Below are 15,743 nucleotides of genomic sequence, written 5' to 3' on the forward strand. Positions count from 1 at the left end.
AGACTATCTTAGTAGATGCATACAAACAAAAAAATATACAACTTCCTGATGTACTGATCCTTTTATCATTAGGAGGTGTCCCTCTCTATCTCTTTACTAAAAGTAAAGACGCTTCAGGAGATAAACTTATCTGGTGCAAGTATAGCTACACTAACCTCTCTTTATTTTTGGTTAAAATTTGCATTCATATCTTTTCATCCATTTATTTTCATTCATTTTTTGCATACATAAGGTGTATTTCTTGAATGCCATATTTTATGTTTTAATCTAGTCTGATAATCCTTGACTTTTTATTGAATTCCATTTATATTTAATGTATTATGTAATATGTATATTTGGGTTTGAGTCTAACACCTTATCTTTTTGTTTCTATTTGGCTCACTTGTTTCATGTTACCTTTTCTTCCCTTTTTTGCCTTCCTTTCTATCATTCAAATATTTTTATCATTTATCATTATCCCCCCTGTGTTAGCTTGCTAGTTATATATTATTTTAGTTATTAGAGATTATAACAGGCATCATTGACTTCTTACTTTTGTCAGTTCCCATTCCCAGATAGTTCAAGAATCTTGTAACATTTTGATTCCATGATTCGTGTTCCTGTCTTCTGTGCTATAATTATCACATATTTCCATTCTTCCAATTTTAAGCACATAAAACATGATTCTTAAATGTTGTAACAAACTATTTAGATTTACCCATGGATTTAGCCTTTCCTTTACTCTTCAATTCCTTTTGCAGTTCCATCCTCTCACCTCTCTCTGAAAACTCACTTTAGATGTTTGTTTTAGTGTGAGGCTAGAGGTAATGGCAAAATTCTCCTTGTTTTTATTTGCAAATATATTTATTTTGCTTCATGTTTGAAAGACTTCTTCATTGAATATATTAGTCTAAATTGGCATCTACTTCTTTCAGGACTTTAAAAGGTGTTGTTACGTTGTTCCTGGCTTTTACCATTTCTTTTTTTTTTTTTTTCCCCTTTATTTTTTGGCCGTTCCACATGGCTTGTGGGATCTCATTTTCCCAACCAGGGGTGGAAACTGCATTCCCTGAAGTGAAAGCATGGGCGTCTCAGCCACTGGACCATCAGGGAAGTCCTGGTTTTCACCATTTTTGTGGAGAACCCAGCTTGTTATTTCTTCTGCAAAGGTAATTTTTTTTTCCTTTTGGCTTCTCTTAATATTTTCTCTTAGTCTTTGGTATTTAACAGCTTTACTAGGATATGCTGAAGTGCACTATCTTTATATTTATTCTACTTGAGGTTAATAGAGCTTTTTCAATCTGGTATCTTTCATCTGTTTCAGAGAACTCTCAGTATCTTTTCAAATATTACTTTTGTTCCATTTTGTTGTCTGTTTTAGAGACTACTAAGTGTCTGTATTTTAGAACTTTTCAGTGTGCTTTGTATCTTCTTTTTCGTCCTCATCTGTATGTTTTCTCATAATTTATCTTTCTGTTCACTAATCCTGAGATATTTCATTTATTAAACAGCTATAAAATTATTTTTCAGTACTTGAATTCTATTTTACTTTGTATAAATTTCAGTTTTTGATGAAATACTCATATTTACTTTGTTGATATACTACTTAAAGTCATTTTAAAATCTGTGTTGAAAAACTCCAATAATTGAATTACCTATCGATTTCTAATATATTTTTTTGTCTGTTTTTTTGTTATTGTTTAGTCGCTAAGTCATATCTCTTTTGTGACCCCAGAGACTGTAACCAACCAGGCTCTTCTGTCCATGGAATTTTACAAGCAAGAATACTGGAGTGGGTTGCCATTTCCTTCGCCAGGGGATCTTCCTGAACCAGGGATTAAACCTGCATCTCCTGCATTGGCAGGCGGATTCTTTACCACCAAGCCACCAGTGAAGTCCTTGTGTGTTTTTAGTCATTTATATTTTCTTGCACAATAAAATGAATGAAAATAATGACGAATTCCAGAGATAATTTGAGTCTCTGGTTGATGTTATATTCTTTCAGAGAAGATCTACTTTATTTTTGGGGGGCGAGGACAAGGAGATAGATAATAGTATTGGCAGATTATCTTAATCCAATATGGGCTTTAATCATTTCAAAGGTGGGTTTCAGTCTTTACCAGTGCTGGTATTTTTCCAAATACCTTTACTCCTGGGTGTAGCCCCTTTTAACCTCCTCACTGGAAGTGTGGGTGTTTCCAGTTTTCCTACTCTTTGGTGGACTCTGAAATCCTCATTTTCATCTCTATACCCTTGTGAGATAGCTCAAAGCTCTACTCAATTTTCTAGCCTCTTAGCAGCAGCTGATTGATATCTAAGCATCTTGGTTTGGTGTCACTTACAAATGCATTAATGTTCTGAGGAGTAAGGTACACCCTTCAGGGCACTTCCTTTCTCCCAGGGATGTTGGTGCTTCTATTTCTGATTGCCTCAGTAGGTAATCTAATGTCTTAAAAAACCAGTGCTTCAGTCTTGTCAGTTAATCTTACTTTATGAGTAAGCATGAACTCCCTGATGTTCAAGCTGGTCTTAGAAAAGGCAGAGGAACCAGAGATCAAATTGCCAACATCCGCTGGATCATGGAAAAAGCAAGAGAGTTCCAGAAAAACATCTATTTCTGCTTTATTGACTATGCCAAAGCCTTTGACTGTGTGGATCACAATAAACTGTGGAAGATTCTTCAAGAGATGGGAATACCAGACCACCTAACATGCCTCTTGAGAAATCTGTATGCAGGTCAGGAAGCAACAGTTAGAACTGGACATGGAACAACAGACTGGATCCAAATAGCAAAAGGAGTGTGTCAAGGCTGTATATTGCCACCCTGCTTATTTAACTTATATGCAGAGTACATCATGAGAAACGCTGAACTGGAAGAAATGCAAGCTGGAATCAAACTGCTGGGAGAAATATCAATCACCTCAGATATGCAGATGACACCACCCTTATGTCAGAAAGTGAAGAGGAGCTAAAGAGCCTCTTGATGAAAGTGAAAGAGGAGAGTAAAAAGGTTGGCTTAAAGCTCAACATTCAGAAAACGAAGATCATGGCATCTGGTCACATCACTTCATGGGAAATAGATGGGGAAACAATGCAAACAGTGTCAGACTTTACTTTTTGGGGCTCCAAAATCACTGCAGATGGTGATTGCAGCCATGAAATTAAAAGACACTTACTCCTTGGAAGAAAAGTTATGACCAACGTATATAGCATATTCAAAAGCAGAGACATTACTTTGCCAACTAAGGTCTGTCTAGTCAAGGCTATGGTTTTTCCAGTGGTCATGTATAGATGCGAGAGTTGGACTGTGAAGAAGGCTGAGCGCCGAAGAATTGATGCTTTTGAACTGTGGTGTTGGAGAAGACTCTTGAGAGTCCCTTGGACTGCAAGGAGATCCAACCAGTCCATTCTGAAGGAGATCAACCCTGGGATTTCTTTGGAAGGAATGATGCTAAAGCTGAAACTGCAGTACTTTGGCCACCTCATGAGAAGAGTTGATTCATTGGAAAAGACTCTGATGCTGGGAGGGATTGGGGGCAGAAGGAGAAGGGAACAACCGAGGATGAGATGGCTGGATGGCATCACGGACTTGATGGACGTGAGTCTGAGTGAACTCCGGGAGATGGTGATGGACAGGGAGGCCTGGCGTGCTGCAATTCATGGGATCGCAAAGAGTCAGACACAACTGAGCGAATGAACTGAACTGAACTGAAGTAACTCAAATTACACTTCTTTAAGCCTATTTTACTACAGTGGCTCTTTGAAAAATGGTCAGTAACCAACTTTTTAACTCTCAAAAATTTCCACGTACTATGTGCTGGAGATGTGGATATCCATGAATGATGTTTTCCTTCATGTAAGTGCCTGATCAGAGCTTCAGATTTTTTAAATGTCAAGTATTTTCATGGTCACTTGCATGTAGTAATCTGGAAAATATTCAAAAACAATTGAAAGCCAATAATATTTAACTAGCCTCAAATGGTGCAACCATGATGTATAATAAAGAATTTGGAACAGATATTGAGCTTGCTATTTGAATGATTAAAATATTTATATTCTGAAAGAAAAAGAAAAAACACCAGTGCTTGTTTCCTTTGTCTGGGTTTCAGTTCAGTTCAGTCGCTCAGTCGTGTCTGACTCTGCGACCCCATGAATCACAGCACGCCAGGCCTCCCTGTCCGTCACAAACTTCCAGAGTTTACTCAAACTCATGTCCATCGAGTTGGTGATGCCATCCAGCTATCTCATCCTCTGTCATCCCCTTCTCCTCCTGCCCCCAATCCCTCCCAGCATCAGAGTCTTTTCCAATGAGTCAACTCTTCGTATGAGGTGGCCAAAGTATTGGAGTTTCAACTTTAGCATCAGTCCTTCCAAAGAAATCCCAGGGCTCATCTCCTTCAGAATGGACTGGTTGGATCTCCTTGCAGTCCAAGGAACTCTCAAGAGTCTTCTCCAACACCACAGTTCAAAAGCATCAATTCTTCAGCATTCAGCTTTCTTCACAGTCCAACTCTCACATCCATACATGACCACTGGAAAAACCATAGCCTTGACTAGATGGACCTTCATTGGCAAAGTAATGTCTCTGCTTTTGAATATGCCATATACGTTGGTCATAACTTTTCTTCCAAGGATTAAGCATCTTTTAATTTCCTGGCTGCAATCACCATCCGCAGTGATTTTGGAGCCCCCCAAAATAAAGTCTGACACTGTTTCCACTGTTTCCCCATCTATTTCCCATGAAGTGATGGGACCAGATGCCATGATCTTCATTTTCTGAATGTTGAGCTTTAAGCCAACCTTTTTACTCTCCTCTTTCACTTTCATCAAGAGGCTCTTTAGTTCCTCTTCACTTTCTGCCATAAGGGTGGTGTCATCTGCATATCTGAGGTTATTGAGTTCTCCTGGCAATCTTGATTCTAGCTTGTGTTTCTTCCAGTCCAGCGTTTCTCATGATGTACTCTGAATATAAGTTAAATAAGCAGGGTGACAATACACAGCCTTGACGTATTTCTTTTCCTATTTGGAACCAGTCTGTTGTTCCATGTCCAGTTCTAACTGTTGCTTCCTGACCTGCATATAGGTTTCTCAAGAGGCAGTCAGATGGCCTGGTATTCCCATCTCTTGAAGAATCTTCCACAGTTTATTGTGATCCACACAGTCAAAGGCTTTGGCATAGTCAATAAAGCAGAAATAGATGTTTTTCTGGAACTCTCTTGCTTTTTCCATGATCCAGCAGATGTTGGCAATTTGATCTCTGGTTCCTCTGCCTTTTCTAAGACCAGCTTGAACATCTGGAAGTTCACAGTTCACATATTGCTGAAGCCTGGCTTGGAGAATTTTGAGCATAACTTTACTAGCGTGTGAGATGAGTCCAAGTGTGTGGTAGTTTGAGCATTCTTTGGCATTGCCTTTCTTTGGGATTGGAATGAAAACTGACCTTTTCCAGTCCTGTGGCCACTGCTGTGTTTTCCACATTTGCTGGCATATTGAGTGCATCACTTTATTAGCATCATCTTTCAGGATTTGAAATAGCTCCACTGGAATTCCATCACCTCCACTAGCTTTGTTTTTAGTGATGCTTTCTAAGGCCCACTTGACTTCACGTTCCAGGATTTAAAAGATGCTTAAAAGACACTTGCTCCTTGAAAGAAAAGCTATGACAAACCCAAAGAGCATATTAAAAAGCAGTGACATTACTTTGCCAACAAAGGTCCGTCTAGTCAAGGCTATGGTTTTTCCAGTAGTTATGTATGGATGTGAGAGCTGGCCATTAAGAAAGCTGAGCACCAGAAAGCTGATGTTTTTGAACTGTGGTGTTGGAGAAGACTCTTGAAAGTCACCTGGACAGCAGTTGCTTGAACAAACCATTCAACCCTAAAGGAATACAGCCTTGAATATTCATTGGAAGGACTGATGCTGAAGCTCCAATACTTTTGTCACCTGATGTGAAGAGCTGACTCATTAGAAAAGCCCCTGATGCTGGGAAAGATTGAAGGCAGGAGGAATAGGGGACGACAGAGGATGAGACGGTTCGGTGGCATCACTGACTCGATGGACATGAGTTTGAGCAAGCTCTGAGAGTTGGTGATGGACAGGGAAGCCTGGAATGCTTCAGTCTATGGGGTTGCAAAGAGTAGGAGATGACTGAACAACTGAACTGAACTGAACTGAGGGTTTCCAGATGTGCTCAGCTGGAGAGTTCGTCTTCAATTCACTACTCCGTTATCGGCAGGAGCCAAAGGTCAACCCTGCTGCTTTGGACCCTACTGCTTTGCTTAGAAAGTTTCAGGTTAGAGTCATGATTTCTCTGCCATGTCCAACATGGACATGCACCAGGAGCCTACAGACAGGCATTTCCTCAGCTCTGCCCATTTATCTCAGTGCCTAAAGCATCTTTTTGACTCTCATCTTTTGGACTGGTGCTCAGTAAGTCAAGCTTTTCATGGTATAAAGGTGTTTCTATTCAGGGCCTAATTCAAGATCATGTCTTGCCACTTGATACAAAAATTTAATAATAAATTATACTGTGGCATAAGGCTGAAGACTAGCAAAGATTCTACTCTCTCAGATTCACAGAACAGTCACAATGTTAATGATAATACTGTATTTATAGTTTGAAATTGAATTCTCATCTACTTCTACATTAATTTCTTATAGGGTAAATGAGACACACAGGGCTTAAATTTCCTGATCCCAAGGCTAGCTAAGACTGAAATCTATTGAATATATAGACTGTTTTTACCATATTCGACTACACTCTATTTTTTTTCTGCTTCTAGTTCAGTAAATCTATGTAAGAGGACTGTGATGTTTGCTATCTATATGGTGGTCACTGCAGGAGGCCTCGTCTACACAGTGGCCTGGTGCTTCTCAGACTTGCGCATCACTTCCCTTTGTAATTTCTTCCAGGCCTCCTGGTTAGGCTTCTGCAGCTCGGATGTTCTTGCTGTCTGAGCAGTGCAAAGCGGTGAATCCCCTCCATGCAGCTTCAGTCTCTCACGCTGTCCCCAAAGGTTTTCTGGTTGTCTCACTAGTGCCCCACACTTCCTTAAGTAATTTCTCTGCCTTGCTCATGACCTCAAAATAGCGGCAAAATCCCAGCAGGGCCATATGAAGCAGCCTTTGTGCTCCCTACTCCTCCTGAATGCAATTCAGTGGCCCAGGCTGAAACCTTTGCCTCGCTTTGACAATCGTATAAACTTAGCCTGGCATTTTCCTGAAAAATAACAATCTCTGTCTAAACAAGTGAGCATTCATTAGGACCGAATATTCCAACTTGGGCTTCCAGTGCAGTTGCCCCAGCATTCACATTTATGCAAAGAGTAATCAAGCTGTGAGTTCTCACCCCAAGGTTTGGTGTTTGGCGACACAGAGGTATAACATTCGAAGGATTACCTTCAGAATCTTTTCTGCATAAGTGGGACTTTCTGTCCAATTGGGGTGTCCACATGTATGAAAAGGGCCTCAAGTTCATTCTTTTTAAGGATCTTTTTAAAAAATGTTTATATTATATGGGAGTATAGTTGATTACACATGAGAGTATAGTTGATTATACACGGGAGTATAGTTGAGTGAAGTTGCTCAGTCGTGTCTGACTCTGCGATCCCACGGACTGTAGTCTACCAGGCTTCTCTGTCCATGGGATTTTCCAGGCAAGAGTACTGGAGTGAGTTGCCATTTCCTTCTCCAGGGGATCTTCATGACCCAGGGATCAAACCCAGGTCTCCTGCATTGCAGACAGACACTTTACCCTCTGAGCCACCAGGGAAGCCCAAAGCTAACAGGCATATAGCAAAGTGATTCAGTTATACTTACACATGTATCTATTCTTTTTCAAGTTCTTTTCCCATTTGGATTATTATAGAATACTGAGCAGAGTTCCCTGTGCTACACAGTTGGTCCTTGTTGATCATTCATTTGAAATACAGCAGTGTGAACATGTCAAGTTCATTCTAATACTGTTCTTTGGAAGGAAAGTTGGATATACCCAGTACTGTTAATACCAACTGATAATTTTCTTTTTTTAATATTTTCTCTTTGGTTTCTTGGCTCTGTCATTACCACCATGTGATGATATTTGGTTAGTCAGTGACTAAAACTGCTAAAAGCAAATGATCAAATACAGAGTTGAACTCTAACATTAACCCTTCAAAAGCCAGGAACTGTTTTTATTTATTTGCACCCCCAGGCACTGTCATCAGATTCAGTTAGGAAAAAAAAAAATGGATCCTGTATGGTCTGGATTAGCAGACTCTGTGAGCCCGCATGGTCCCTTGGGACATATAAAAAGGAAAATGTTTAATAAGTGGCTGGTATTTCTATGCTTTTTTGAGAAAGTTTAATTTTCACTTTTGTCAAGTTGCCCAGTTACAAGGATGGAGGTGATAACAAGCAGAAAAGTTATATATGTGCAAAATTCCTTGAAATTAAAAAATTAATTTTCTTTTGCTTATTTATGGATATCCCAAGAGAATTTTAGTACTTTCTAGAGGGAGGAACTTAACCTCTAAAAAAAGAAATGGATTCATACCAACAGTGGGAAAAGGCAGTTATATATGGAGAAAAAAGTGTCAAATTCATGTCTTTATATTTAAATGTAGCACAAGAGATTTCTGTCCATTTGTTCCAGATGTTTCCTTAAACCTTACTAGTAGTTCATTTATCTGTGAATAAAAAGGATTTGCTCTTTCTCATTATTTCTGCAGATCAAGTTGAGCACTTCTCTTGAGCAAAAAATCAATGTTGTTAGGACCAGCTCTCACTTCATGGGAAATAAAAAACAGTGTGTTTCAAAACAAAGTTTCTTCCACCTAATTTTTTTTCTGTATGAATTTACCTCTCACTCTTGATTAGAATCAAGAACTCCAATCTCAAGTGCATCCCTCAGTGTAAAAGCAGAAAATATTCTGTTGAATTCCCTGAAGATAAAAAGAATGATTATTGGAACATAAAGCCTGGCTTTGAAAAATTCTAGAATTTCTGTCAGTGAACAGGAATTTGTCAGTTTATTGGGACATTTTAATGCATATTTATTACAAGGTACAATGAGGTTTATAGACTAGCTTGTAAATCTATTCTTGCCCCAGTAGAAATTTAGAATTGCAGAGAAATTCAGAATGAAAAAACAATCCCTAATATTCTATCATACCTAGAAAAAATTAACCTAAAATTTATAAACTCTCAAACACCATGATACTTATGTTTAAGAGCTTTCACACATTCATGCATCTAGAAAGCACTCAAATTTTTGTCAACCATACTATTCTCTGCACTGCTAAAAATTACGGTAAAAATTAGCTGTTTACCTTAATCTACTTTTTATTAACTTTGTAACACAGAAGAAAAGAACAGTGACACAAATATCTATGACAATGTGGGGATCTGTTGGTTTGGGATATGTACACTGACTGCGATTGTTTTCATGCTTCATATATTAATATAATGGTGTCTGTTCTGAAACCACAGAAAACTTCAACCTTAGCTGTTTTCTTTCATTAAAAATGAAGTACTTCTGGACTTCCCTGGTGGTACAGTGGATAAGAATCTGCTGCAAATGCAGGGGACGCACATGCAATCCCTGGTCTGGGAAGATCCCACATACTGTGCGGCAACAGTCCATGCACCACAACTACCGAGCCTGCGCGCCGGAGTTCACCAGCCGCAGTTACTGAAGCTCACGTGCCTACAGCCAGTTCTCTACCACAAGAGAAACCACTGCAGTGAGAAGCCCATGAACCTCAACAAAGAGTAACTCCCACTTTCTGCAAATAGGAAAGCCCGCATGCAGCAACAAAGACCCAACACAACCAAAACAATTTTTTAAAAAATGTATTTTCTCCCTAAAACATGGGAATCTTGAAGATACTGACAGCAAGTTTAAAAGGTATCCTGTATGGACTGCATTTTCTCATTTATGTAAATTTGTATAAGATTTTCTCTATACATACATGGGCTCAGAGTCATATCTGGGGGTGCATTCATCAAAGTATATAACAATGTTTTTCTCTGATGGAAAGACTGAAGATGAATTCTACTTAAAATTTCATATTTTCCTTGATTGTTTGACTAGCTTCCAAAAGAAGATATGATTTTTATTGGTATAGTCAAATCATGTATTCAGTTCAGTTCAGTTCAGTTCAGTCGCTCAGTCGTGTCCGACTCTTTGCGACCCCATGAATTGCAGCACGCCAGGCATTCCTGTCCATCACCAACTCCTGGGGATCACCCAAACTCATGTCCATTGAGTTGGTGATGCCATTCAACCATCTCATCCTCTGTTGTCCCCTTCTCCTCCTGCCCCCAATCCCTCCCAGCATCAGAGTCTTTTCCAATGAGTCAACTCTTCCCATCAGGTGGCCAAAGTATTGGAGTTTCAGCTTTAGCATCAGTCCTTCCAAAGAACACCCAGGACTGATCTCCTTTAGAATGGACTGGTTGGATCTCCTTGCAGTCCAAGGAACTCTCAAGAGTCTTCTCCAACACCACAGTTCAAAAGCATCAATTCTTTGGCACTCAGCTTTCTTCACAGTCCAACTCTCACATCCATACATGACCACAGGAAAAACCATAGCCTTGACTAGATGGACCTTTGTTGGCAAAGCAATGTTTCTGCTTTTGAATATGCTATCTAGGTTGGTCATAACTTTCCTTCCTGTATTGGATGCCCCCAAATGAAAGTTTTGTTCCGTGGGCCATTATTGTGGTTTCCAACTTGAAACAAGGCCTTCTGACCTCCTCAGACCACAGGTAGGGGGCAGCTTCTTGCTGACAGAGGCTTTCTAAGAGCACCTCCAGAGCTGGAACTGGCATAACTTCCCGGGAGCTTCTTAGTTATTAGCAACACCTATTTGCAGAAACCTATCAGTTATCACCACATACTCTGCCCTTATCCCACTCAGCTGACAACACTCACCAGGCAAGGATGTTCTGTTTTTGACCCAATGTGTCTGGAATGGGACCTGGATATCTGTATTTTTTCAACAAGACTATCAGGTGATGCTGAAACACAGCAAAGTCTGGAGCATCTGGACTCAGCATTTCCCAGTGAACGTTCTTTGCCACGGAACAGTCTTTTGTGTTCCCACATTAATCCATTTGGTCAAAGTCTTAGCAACCAGTGAATGACTCCTGAGGTGACTCCTCAATGACATGGTGAACCGGAGCAGTGTCAGAACAAATCTGGCTTAGAAGCCAGGCCTGATCACTAAGAAAGAGCTCCCTCTTTAGCAGGTCCAAGACCACAGGTGTCTAGTGAAAGTTACCTCAGCTTCTCTCTCTAGCTCAGGAAGGCCTTCTAGCATTAGCACATTCTGATCAAGAATCCAGACTTTGGATCTGAAAGACTGGTTTTGAATTCTGGCTCCATCATTAGTTCGTTTGGCCTTTAGGAAGGAGTAGTTACTGTATCTATTCAATAAAAGTAATATTTACTTCATAAGATGTTTTGAATTTTCATTTATTAACAGCTTTACTGAGATGTAATTTGCATGCCACAGAATTCACACATTTAAAGAAAACAGTTCTTTGTTGTGGTTGTTGTTGTTTTAAGTCAATTCACAGTTATACTATCAGCACTACTTCCAGAACATTTTCATCACCCTAAAAAGGAACCGCAGACCCTAATGAGCAGTCACCCTATAGCACCCTTTCTTCCTCAGCTCCTGGTAACCACTAATCTACCTTCTATCTCTGTAGATTTCCCTAAATGGCCACATTATGTGGCCTTTTGTGACTACTTTCTTTTGTATGTTTTCAAGTTTTATCCATGTTGTAGCACATACAATACTTATTCTTTATTATTGCCAGATATTCCATTGTATAACTATGCCACATTTTGTGTATCCATTCATCAATTGATGGACATCTGTGCTGTTTCCTACCTCGGGCTATTAGGAAAAATGCTGCTATGAACATTCATGTAAGATTTTGTGTGGACATTCATTTTCATTTCTCTTGAGAATATGGTTAGGAGTAGAACTCCTGGTCGTATGGTAACTCTGTGTTAAACAATTTGAGGCACTACCAAACTGTTGTCCAAACTGGTTGCACTACTTTTACATTCTCACCAGCATTGTGTGAGGTTTCTATTATCTCCACAACTTTGTTGTCTGTATTTTTGATTAAAGCCACCTTACAAGTGAATATGAAGTGATGGCTCCTTGTGATTTTGATTTACAAGGACTAATGATGTTGCCATCTTTTCACATGCTACTGGCTACCTGTGTATCTTCTTCAGAACAAGGTCTATTCCGATCCTCTGCCCATCTTATAACTGGGTAATTTGTCCTTTTGTTCAGTGAGTTGTAGGAGTTCTTTATATATTCTGGACACAAGTCTCTTATCAGGTACATGATTTGCAAGTATTTTCTCCTTGTGGGTGGCCTTTTCACTTTCTTGATAGTGCTCCTTGAAATAAAACTCTCAGTTGGATGAAGCTCAGTTCATCTACTTCTCCTCTGGTTTGTGTTTTTGGTACTGTTGCCAATCCAAGGTCATGAAGATATCTTTACTCCCCTGTTTCTGGCTTCCCAGGTGGCTCAGTGGTAAAGACTCTGCCTACCAAACAGGAGATGCTTGCCAAGCAAGAGATGCGGGTTTGATCCCCGGTTGGGAAGATCCCCTGCAGAAGGAAATGGTAACCTATTCCAGTGTTCTTGCCTGGGAAATCCCATGGATAGAGGAGTCTGCTAGGCTACAGTCCACAGGGTCACAAAGATTCGGATATAACTTAGCGATTAAACAGCAGCAGCTGTCCTGTAGAATTTTGGTTCAGATTAACTGAGATAATGTATGTGAATTCTAGACATGTAAATACAAGCAGAAAGTAATTATCACATTTAATATTATTATTCAGATAACTCTGGGCTCTGCCTGCCATCCTTATCTGGTTTCTCTAGTTTCCACCCAGTGCTTTTTTCTAGGAATTTCTTCTTGGTTGGACTATCTAGCTTTGATTTCAGACTCTTGCTGATACATTGCCTCTGGAAACTGCATGACTTTTAATTTGAAGCAGGTGAGCTGACCCTTGCTTAATCCAGGCTCTGGACTGTCCAGGAGGGGGCATCAGACAGCCAAAAGAGAATCACCTGGAAAAATCAGCTCTAATCAAATAATTCCTACTATTCACTGAACACTTGCTATATGGCATACTCTTTACAAATATTAACTCACTGGAATAACTGTAGCCTTTAAGAATTATCACTTCAGTGCTATTAATGAGCCAGTTGATTTCCAGGGAAGTTTAGTAAATTCCCAACATTTCTTAGGAACTGGTGTCCTGAGGTTTGACTGAATATGAAGCCTGTGGTCTTTCTTGTATGCCACTGAGTCTTGCTGTTACAGAATAGTAAGAAGTCTTGAAGCAGCATTAGAACTTCTTTCTTTAAAAGCTCTAAAATGTATTAAAATATAAACAAGAATAACCTCAGAGACTATGCTCTGGACTTGAAGGGCATTGAAGAAACTGGAAACCAACTTTATGGAACTCAAGGACTTGCAATATAAATTAGAATACAAAACACAGACAAGCAGCGTACCCTGAAGGCAGTTACAAAAGGATCCCGCCTCAATAAACTCAGCATTTTCTCTTCTGGACTGGTTTAGGATGTTTGCTATAGTTAAAACACTGACTTAACTTTTAAGAAACTTGAACCTGGCCAATTTCTCTGAGTTACTATGCTTACAATTCAAATACCCACCCAGGGGACAGTTAGCAGTACTTTCTCAAATTTTTGTCTGGGACCACCTGCGGCAGAATCCCTTGGGATGCCTATTAACATGCAGATTCCAGAGCTGGTCCCCACATTTTCTGACATACAGCCTCCTGCCTGTCAGGCTGCATTTCTAAGCAGCTCTTCACTAAAAGACCAGAAACAGCAAGTAAGAGAGTTATTTCCTCGTTGCTGGATCCCACTTTTTGCCTTTAAGAAATAGCATCTCCCTCTGAAATTCTCTTTTACTATGGGTTCTAAACATTATAAAAATACAGGTTTATTCAAAGCCAAGCCAATTAAAAGCATATTGGAGCAATACAGGAAACCTAGGTTTGATCCCTGGGTCAGGAAAATCCCCTCGAGAAAGAAATGGTAACGCACTCCCATTTTCTTGCCTGGGAAATTCCACGGATGTAGGAGCCTGGTGAGCTACAGTCCATGGGGTTGCAAAGAGTCTGACACAACTGAGGGACTGAGTGTGTGTGTGCACACATACACAAAGCAAATATTGTTTGACACATAGTGATAATAATAGTAATATCAACAAGTAATAACTAATAGAAAGTATCATTGGCCTGGTACTATTCTAAGTCCTTCACCTAGATATTAACACATGGAATCCTCACAAACATCTCATCTGATTGATACTATTACCTTACAACCCACAATGCTGATAAGGAAACAGAGAGGCCCAAGGTCAAGGTTAAGAAGCTTAAAATTGAAAATAGCCAAAATTGGAACCCACAGGCAGTTTAAGCTCTTGAACATCAAAATTGTTGTTCTTTAAAAAATGATTTAAAGCAAAAGATTAGAAAACACAAATCCATATGTCCATCAATAGGGTACTGTGTTAAGAAATCACATATTGCCCAAACAATGAAAAACAGATGAAAAAATATGAAGAAGCTATCACTGAGCTAAAAGCCTGTGTATAATGTACTGCCTTTACGTGTAGAATAAATATTTTTCAAAATGACTTTTGAGGGATCTTATGTGCTGGGCATTCAGCCTTTGTTGTAACAATTTTCTTTCCTGTTGATCATTTGATTTTTGATATGGTTATGGTGTAATTTACCATGAAAAGTTATTTTTCTTTTATGTACTTGAATTGGAGAAGGCAATGGCACCCCACTCCAGTACTCTTGCCTGGAGAATCCCATGGATGGAGGAGCCTGGTGTGTTGCAGTCCATGGGGTCGCTAAGAGTCAGACACAACTGAACGACTTCACTTTCACTTTTCACTTTCATGCTTTGGAGAAGGAAATGGAAACCCACTCCAGTGTTCTTGCCTGGAGAATCCCAGGGACGGGGGAGTCTGGTGGGCTACCGTCTATGGGGTCACACAGAGTCGGACACGACTGAAGTGACTTAGCAGCAGCAGCAGCAGCAGCAGCAGCAGCAGCAGCAGCAGCAGCATGTCCTTGAATTAATTTTTCCATTCATATCTTTTGGATTTGGAGTCATCACCAGAAAGATCTTTCTCACTTCAAAGATATAATGAAATTCTCCCAATATCTCCCTGATGCTTTTATGGTTTTTTTACATCTGGGATTTTAAATGTATTTTAAGTTTATCATGATATACTGGTGAGGAGTGAACAAGATATTTTCACAACACCCATTATTAAATTGCCTTCTTTGCCCCACTGATATGTGATGCCCTGCTTATCATAAAGAAAATTCTCTATGTATTTTGGATTTTTTGTGGATTTATTTTGTTCCTTTGGGGACCATGTTTTTGATTTACAAGGCAGCCAGAAGCCTTTGCCTTACTTTGTGTGTGTGCGTTTTTTAATTAATTTATATTTAATTGGAGGATAATTGTTTTACAATATTAGGGGCTCCCCTGGTAGCTCAGTTGGTAAAGAATCCGCCTTCAATGCAGGAAACCCCAGTTCGATTCCTGGGTTGGGGAGATCCACTAGAGAAGAGATAGGCTACCCAATCTTTTGCTTTCCTTGTGGCTCAGCTGGTAAAGAATTTGCCTGCAATGCGGGAGATGTGGGTTTGATCCCTGGGTTGGGAAGATCCCCTGGAGAAGGGAGCTTTA

Source organism: Capricornis sumatraensis, chromosome 5 (genome assembly GCF_032405125.1).
Source record: "Capricornis sumatraensis isolate serow.1 chromosome 5, serow.2, whole genome shotgun sequence".
Classification (NCBI taxonomy): Eukaryota; Metazoa; Chordata; class Mammalia; order Artiodactyla; family Bovidae; genus Capricornis; species Capricornis sumatraensis.